Source organism: Anas platyrhynchos, chromosome 13, assembly GCF_047663525.1.
Source record: "Anas platyrhynchos isolate ZD024472 breed Pekin duck chromosome 13, IASCAAS_PekinDuck_T2T, whole genome shotgun sequence".
Classification (NCBI taxonomy): domain Eukaryota; kingdom Metazoa; phylum Chordata; class Aves; order Anseriformes; family Anatidae; genus Anas; species Anas platyrhynchos.
Window position 1 is genome coordinate 4,428,237 of NC_092599.1, and position 8,336 is coordinate 4,436,572.

The 8,336-nt window shown below is 50.0% G+C and overlaps 1 long non-coding RNA gene across 1 annotated transcript; it reads left to right on the forward strand.

Moving 5' to 3' along the window:
• Positions 1–460: 460 nt before the first annotated feature.
• On the forward strand, positions 461–3,145 carry LOC106014435 (uncharacterized). Its single transcript, XR_002398441.4, has 3 exons — positions 461–1,059; positions 1,150–1,207; positions 2,524–3,145. It is a non-coding gene; the product is annotated as an uncharacterized lncRNA (long non-coding RNA).
• Positions 3,146–8,336: the final 5,191 nt, after the last annotated feature.

Consider the following 8,336-nt stretch of genomic DNA (forward strand, 5'->3'; position numbering starts at 1 on the left):
CCCGTGATGGATCATTAAGGATGTGGAGTCTAAATGTGCAGTAAGATTACAGCATCGTGCAGATGTTCCTATACTGGCAGCTTATTTTGCATATTGCAAAGTATATAGATAATTCCTGGTAGCAAGCGCACGCAAAGTCTAGCCCGTCCTATGGTGAATGCACATTTGGATTGTTCTACAAGGTGAATTTTGTGGGGTGGAAAGGACTGATCTAAACTGCTCACTTGGATTACAGCTGCCTTCATCTGGCGGCAGGACTTCCCTGCCTACGACCTCGCCACCTTTGCCCAGACAGAGTTTACAGGAGGGACAGACGGACGGTGAGTGAGACGGGTTAAGTAAACAAGAGAGGGGGACGAAGTAAGTGAAGGCTGAGGATTTCTATTTTTTTTTTCCCGTGTATGATATTGTAACAAAATTTAAGGCAACATTCCTCCTGCTAATTAGTGTTTCCACGGCACTGCAAAAACTACAGCTGTAGGAAGAATTCAGGAAAAGTAATCAGCAGCACAATTAAGCAATCTGCCATAATGACAGAACACAACATTAGGGTAGAATAATCAGAAACATATATATTTTTCCTCCTTGATTTTCACATCCCACCCAATGATTTGCTTTTGCAGGGTGTATATAAAGCGATGCCCGATAGAAATGCCCGTATTTATCTGCCACAGCTTGCAGGCTGTGCTCCAGTGAAGATGCCCATGTTAATTCTTGTCAATCACTTATAACTGGCATTGCTTTTAATATATATATTTTTGAAAACCCAGTGTTTGACACCCTGTTTGATGTTCAGAAGGGCCCAGCTCCTGTAACGGGAAGGTGTTAGTCCTGACAAGGAAGCCTGGCACAGAGGCCCCTGTGTTTCTGCCGGCCGTCCCCCTCTCAGAAGCGGATCAGGGAGGTGGTGTGGTTCACACAGTGTTTCTGCAGCCTCGATCTCCAGTTCATGAGAGGAAAATGCCACCACCTGTGTGCAGATGGTGAGGGGACAGCCTGACCCGCCACACCTGTGCTGTTTGCCCAGAGCTCCCCAGGCCTGGGGAGCCCAAGAGGCAGGTAGGCCCTGCCTTGTGTGAGGGGAGGTTTGAAGGGGATAAAGCACAGTTTCTTGAACATGGAGGTTCAAGCATCTTGGTATCCTGCTAGCTGAGATCAAGGCTCGTTAGTCTCAAGCCAAGGAAAGGATCCTGTGTTGCTGTGGGAGGTAGGTCTTCCTGGGCTCTGCTCACAGGGCTTGCTGGCTGCTGGGGGGGAAGCGGCTGTGGAAGGGCTGGGGGCGATCTGCGTGTCCTGGGGGGCTGAGGGGTTTGTGGTGGTGCTTCTGGAGAAGCCTGGTGGCCTTTTATTGAGGTAATGGTGCTGTGTGGTGGTGTCGTGGGGCTCCAGAAGTCTGCTGTATTGGTGCCGGGGGCTGTGGTTAGGAGAGGGGGCACAGAGCAGCGGGCTGGTGAAGCACATGGGGCTGCTGCTGAAGGTGGCATGGTTCGGGTGGTTGTGCTGGGGGTTCCTGCCTCTTGTTCACAGCCAAGGTCTTGCTTGTTGTTGGTGCTCCTTACAGAAATGGCTGGATGGTTCTAGAAGTTCTTGGGAGGAGTAATCCAACTTTGTAACCTCTAGTGCAAGGGCAGGTCTGAGGTGTTTGAATTTGTGTCTGGTTTATAAAAAAACATCTTATGTCAGAAGTAAGCTAGAAAATGTAAATATGTTCCACCAATGCATCTCTTTGCTTTGCGGCCTATATAACCTAATGAAATGGCAATTATAAAATTCTATATTTTTATAATGAAAACTTCCTGATAATGTCATAAGATCAGCTGGAAGCATGGTACCTTTATAACGTAACATTTGTATTTTGGGCTTCAGGAGAAAATTTAGAGTAAGAACTACCAAAGGCACATAGGACTGAAGATGGCTCCTTCAGGCCCTACTGAAGATCTCAGTTCCACTTTGTTTGGTTTTCAGTATTTGCTTTTGCACGGCTGGTGCAGGTCAGGTATCTGGTGGCCAGATTCTGCCATTGCTCAAGCTGGCACACAGTCCCGTTACCATTACAGCTTCCAGAAAAGCTCTTCTGAGTTCAGAGCTGCTGTTGTTCTGCATGGTCCCGTTTCATCTGGGAGACCATCCCCACCAACACACACGGAGCTGTGCCTCCCTTTCCTGTGTGCTCGTTCAAGTGGAAACCAAGAGCACCATGTCCAGAGATGTGCCTGCAAAATTTGTTCATGAAATCTGAAGCCATGGAGGAATGCTGGGTTAATTTTTCATCTGAGTATCAACTGAGAGTAATGTATACCCCAAATTAATGCAGACAATGCCTAGTCTGGTCGGCAGGCTCTCTGTATTTTTGAATTCTTTTCTACTAAAACTCAATAAAAACATGGGGGTGGAAGGTGCTGCTGGGAATTTGCTTTTTGTTCTGCTTAAGTGCTGTATTTCTCAGCAGTCTTCAAGTTTCTCAGCGTGAAGATATTGTTACCTCAGAACTACCGTGGGTTTAACACAATTCTCAATTTGCAGGCAAATGGATGTATTGTGTTGGGGCTTATCCACAGAGGACTGTGAAACTACAAATTACAATCCAGCTGCATTTTCTTATCTGGATTTTTTCCCCATGTGCCCGTGAGTCCTCCCCTCTACACAAGTAGAAGGTGCAAAGAGAAACTTGAGTGAGAAAGCAGAGATGTAAGCCCAAAGGGACCCTGATGGCACAGAAGATCCTGTCTGTGTCTGTGGGTGCTGGGTTTCAATGGGATGGTGTGGCTGGTGCCTCTCTGGGACTGGATGGAGCTACCATGTTTTACATTCACAGAGGATGTGACGTCTCTGAATTTAGTTGTTTCTTTTTTTTTTTTTTTTTTTTTTTTCTTTTGTGACTGCCTGGAGACTTTGTTTCTGTAACTGTCCTTAATAAAAATAAATCAAGGCAGCCAGAGGTAACAGTCAATACATCTGCTGCAAGTCTCTCCACCCAGGAGGAAGGGAAAGAAGAGGGCTACCCTTTCTCTTGCTAATTATGGCAGTGAAATAGGGGATCCACCCACTCAACTTCCTCAGCTGTTCTCCATCCTCACCCCCCTTCCTTGAAGGGAGTATGCCACCAGCAGGCCCCCAGGGGCGAGACAGCACTCAGCAGGAGTTTGAGACAAAGCTTTCCCACCTCTTGCTGGGCCCCAGCCAGGTCTCAGAGCCTCACCTACCTTGTCACAGCTACGTGGTGGGGGCCAGGTTGGGTACCGGAGCCCCGTGCCTGCCAGGGGACCCCTGGCTCGGATGCAGTGCTGGAGGGAAGGAAGCCTGACCGGGGCTGCTGACAGCCAGGGCAAGCTCTCAGCTGGGGTTCTTCAAAGCACAGGGCTGTGTTACCTGATTCTGGTGACGTTTGGGACACCTGCTAAGCAGTAACAGCGAAAACTCAATGACTTCATGGTAACACTAGGTTTATTTGCTTCCTTTAAATGGCTGTGGATGTACAGGATGCTGACAAATGGGAGGTGAACTCATCATTTAGTTGGCCAGGAAATAAATGTATCAGAGTGGCAGTACTTTTTTGGGGGCTCTTTTTGCCATTTGAGGGTTGCTGGCCACTCTGTGTGCTGGCTCAGCTGAGGCAGCAGCAATGTCCATGTGTTCTGTCAAAGCACTTTACTTGTGACAGGCAAAGTGCTGCCCTGAACTGGAAAACCATTCAGAGCAAATAAATGCATTAGTTCAATGCAGAGTATCTTATATTTGATACACACCACTTCCTAATCACTTTACTGAACATCTGGATTGCCTTGAAATGAAACCAGTGCTGGCGTCATCTTCAATTTGGACATGGGATCCATTTCTGGAGCCTTTTTCCAGGAGAGGGCCTCTTGGATCTCAGTGTCATTTAGGTTGGGTCCTACAGGTCTAATCTATAGCAAATAAAATTAATGATTGCTTCAGTATTAAAGGAGAACAGAAAGTAGCAGGCAGGAGCCAGCTGAGCCCTTTGGTACTCGTAGTCGAAATCGTAGAAATGCATTAAAAAGTGTGGATGTTACTGAGGAGGGGGCATTTTCACGCCCCTTTGAAACCTGGTTTTAGGGAAGTATCCAGTACAGGTGTTTTCTGGCAGAATTAATGCTTAATAACTAATTGTGATTGTTAACGTGGCATACAGGAGACCGTAATTAAACTCACTGTGCTGGTAAAAGATGTGAAAGAGCACGCAGCACGCGAAGGCACTGGGCTGCTCGGAGCGTGGTGAAAAGGCAGAGCGAGGGGGATGACACAACGGCACAGAGATGCACTCGTATCGCTGCGGGCTGGGCTCGGCTGAGCAGCAAAAACTGTTTGCAACATCTTTTTGTCAACATCTGTTTGTCTTCGAGTTCACGAAAGTGGAACAAATCTCATTAATTTTTTTTGCTTGCCCTGGAATTTTGCACGATTGTTTCTGTTATCTTGGCAGCCAAAACGATGCTGGAATGTTTCACCTTTTTCCAAGTTTTGGAGCCGAGTTGTTCAGTTGAGGTTTGTCACATAAATCATGAGGTTTTACTTCTGCTGCTAGCCAAATCGTAATCCTTATATCATAAGCCTTTTGTTGTTTATTGTTTCTTTTTCCTTAAAGCTCCAGCTTCTGGAATCATGAGAATGCATGAAAATCTCTACTTCTGCTTTCTGTCATGTGTTTGTTTTTCCTTGAGTTTCTAGCACCGCGAGCTGTGGAGAAACTTTTGGGTGTCATCTGAAATACGAAAAGACAGAATTCATTAAATTTCTTTCTTTTTTTTTTTTTTTTCCCTTTTATACCAGTTAGATAATTTTTGGAAACTGTGACTCATGACTTTGAACGCGTCGATCTGGCACCGCTGCAGCTCCCACGTGACGGGGAGCGCTGGAAGGAGCCGCGCGGGGCCCGGCTGCGCGGACAAGTCGCGGCACAGCGAGCCGGGTGTGGGGCTGCGGTGCCCTCCTCGCTCAGATTCCCCACGTGGATGCACAGAGTGCGGTGCCTACCCCATGGAAGCAGTCTCAGGACGTGTTTCTATGCGAGGAACAGACAGCGTGAGGTTCAGAGCCCCTCTAGGTGACAGCCACACGCTTGTGAGCCGGAGGTAGCTGGAGAGTTTTGTGCTTCCAAGTGATTTTGTTAGCAAGGGCACGGCTCTGAGCTGCTGCTGCCGTGGGGGTGTTGAGCACCTCCAGGCTGGGATGTGTTTGGGGATGCTGAACGTGAGGCTGTGTCCCCACCTCGTGTGGCAGGGGCTGGCTTCGTGTAGCTCCCATCCCCTTCATCTCAGCGGCTCTCTTGTGCATCCTCTGAGCCTGTTGGAGGGGACAGGGGTGAGGACCTCTGTTTTTTCTGCTCGGCACAGGCAGGCGTGCTCTGCGGTACCCCAGGGCCATGTGTGGGAAGGTGGTGACACCCGTGTGACCTCTGGGGGACTTCCTGAAGCCTGGGTGACTGCACTTACCATGGAAACTCTCCTGCGGGCTCCCCACCTCCAGCAGCTGGCTGCCACGGGGGCGGTGTGGCTCGGGGTGAGCATCAGGGGGATGGGGACAGCCCTAAACACCAGCGGGGATCCCTTTGGATGAGCTTGGGGCAGCCTCGAGGGAGCAGTTCCAGCTCCCTGCTGGATGTTCACATCAATTGTGGAGCAAGAAAAGGAAAAGGAGACGTCAAGGCAGACCTGGCAAGGGGGGACCAGGGGAGAAAAGCCTCTCTGGGTGTAATTCAGCCCGTGAGCAGGGCAGAGCTCTGTGCTGACTGCATCAGGGCCTGGTCTGAGCAGAGGGCACGGGGCTGGGAGGGGAGCTCAGCCTGGGTGCCGGCCGGGCCGAGGTCTCTGCCCCTCAGGAAGCTGCCAGGGATTTGTGTGTTTTCCATGCAGCACAGACAGGATGCTGAGGGGTGGGAGAGAGACAGATTTCCTTCTGCTGTGAATAGGCTGGGGGTGGGGTACGGCGGCTGGGATTTAACCCTTGCCTGCTCCTTTCATCTCCAGAAGGAAGCAACGTCTTAGGAAGCCGTGCCAAGAAATGGCAGGAATTGGAGGCACAAGAAGTACGAGGCTGTTGGCACAGGGGTGATGCTGTGAGTTTTATTACCCTAGTTCTCTTCCCCCCCCAGGCGCGTCTCCCTGGCTCTGGCATTGCTTTTTGCTTTGAAGTTTGTTTGCTCAGTGGCATCGCTAGGACCCAAAGGAATGCTGGAGGTGCCAAGGGAGAGGCTTATAAAACGGGACGTTGCTTTGCGTCAGGTTGTGGGAGACAGCTGTGCACTGGGGGGCTGGGACGAATTGCCCTCAGAAGTCTGGGAAAGATGGGATTTTGTTCCTCTCTTAAAGGGAAGAAAAAAAAAAAGGCGAGTAGCTCCTGAGATGGTGCCGGTGTTCAGAGTGAGGTCTCCTCTGCATCTGTGGCAGTTGCTAACAGGATGACCTGGAGGAACAGAAACCACACATGGCCACCCCCAAACCTGAGCCCTCAGAAGTGTTGCAGACACAGGACCTGAGTGCAGGAAGCCCTTTAGGGTGCGAGTACCTACAGACGTTTGGGAGAGGAGCCTGCTATGAGGGAAGCCAGGGCAAACGATGTTGTTTACCGCAGCAGAGCAGTGGAGAGTCCACATGGCTGAAAGTTGGCAGCCGGGCTGCAGGTGTGGTGAAAGAGCCGTGTTTTCTAAACACATTAAATACTTATTGCTCTGGCCTTTTGTAGATAAAGATCAGCTTCGACTTTAAAAGAAATTATAGCAAAAGTGCTTGTATATGGGAGGATGAATGCCTGCTTCCAGGTTGGGCTTTGTAGAATAGGACTTCATAAACAAAATATTTGATGCGATTAACCAAGTCAGAGGGTTGGTGGAAATGTGCCTCAGACTCTCACAGTATCGGGGTGGAAGCTGTAATGTGTCTGCCAGAGAATTACCCTGAGCAGGAATAAACAGCCAGAAGGTTCTTGGGTGTGAGGATTCCCATTTAAATAATTCCTTCTCTCTGAAAAAACCCGCAGCAGAAATAATAACCTCCTGAAAGTCAGAAATTTCGGTGGGATTCAAAACACTCTCTTTGCTCTGCGGACGTTTGATGTGCAAAGATGGCAGAGAGCACTTGTGCACCACCGAGAGCCAAAGAGTTTGTAGGAAAACATCTGGTCCTAGGCTGAGCAGATAAAGAAAGCTTTCGGTAGCTCTGATAATGCCTCTGCCTCTATGGCTGTGCTAATTTCACCGGGAAAAACGGTCCCTCTGCTGACCTCGCTAAGTTTTATGGAGCTGGGAGGTTGGATACAGAGATAGCAGCCTGCTCATCCCTATGGTAAGCATGACTTACAAACAAACTTAAAAATAAAGCCCCAAAAAAAAGGCTGGACAATCCACTTCACCTCCACTGGGCTCACGTGCTGCTGAGGATGGGATGCGAGTCCCACCACAGCTCTGGTGGGCGAGGGTTGAGTGAGAAAGTGGCTTGTGGTGGCTGGAAATTGCCTAATGGGGTGGGCTTGTATGCTCCGGGGGGAGATCTCCATCCACAGAAGCTGGCCAGCGAGGTGCTGAGCTCTTGGCAGAGGCCAGGCTGGGGGAGGTGGGACACGGGGCTGGGGCTGGCGGGTGCTTGGGGCATCCCTGCGGGTGCCATCCGTCCTCAGGTGAGGCCAGGCTGTCCCATCCGCTCGAGCCGAAGCTCCTGCCCCGTCCAATTGCTCCAATTAGCGCTGTGGTTTGTTTTTCTTTCTTAAGAAGGGTGCTTGAGACCTGCCTGTTTTTGAGCCGGGCTCTCTTTAATCTGTCCCTGCCATCATTGAGGTTAAGTGAGCTCCTTGCCCAGCAGCTCCTTCGGCAAATTAGAGAGAACCGTGGAGACACTGCCAATGAGCTTTCCGCCGTGCAGATCTTGCCCAGCAGAGCCGGAATTAATTAGGTCATGCTGCCATATGCAATCCCTGCACCTGAGGTTTGACCTAGCTCCTGTGAAAGCCGGCGGGGCAGGGCCGTGTCTGGGAGCTGGACAGGAGCTGTGGCTGGGGATTTGGGCAGGCCAGGGCGGAGCTGTGCCCTTCATTTTTGTGGACCAGTTTCATTTGCCCGGGAAGATTGATGTCTTCCTGCGGGAGCTCTGTCTGTGCCGAAGCGTCTGGAACAACATTGCCAACGTACCTTGGGGCTGGGCAAGGTGATTATTGCGAGATCAGGTGCTGAAATCAAATAAATAAGTTAATCATTTTACAAGCTCAGAAGAAAATCCATTTATTTCATCCGAGACTTCTTCGCGGCAGCTGTGTGTAACTCTGTCATCTTCTGCGTAACGTTGGGCTAAAATCTGACAGTTTTCACCCAATGACTCTGGCTTCCC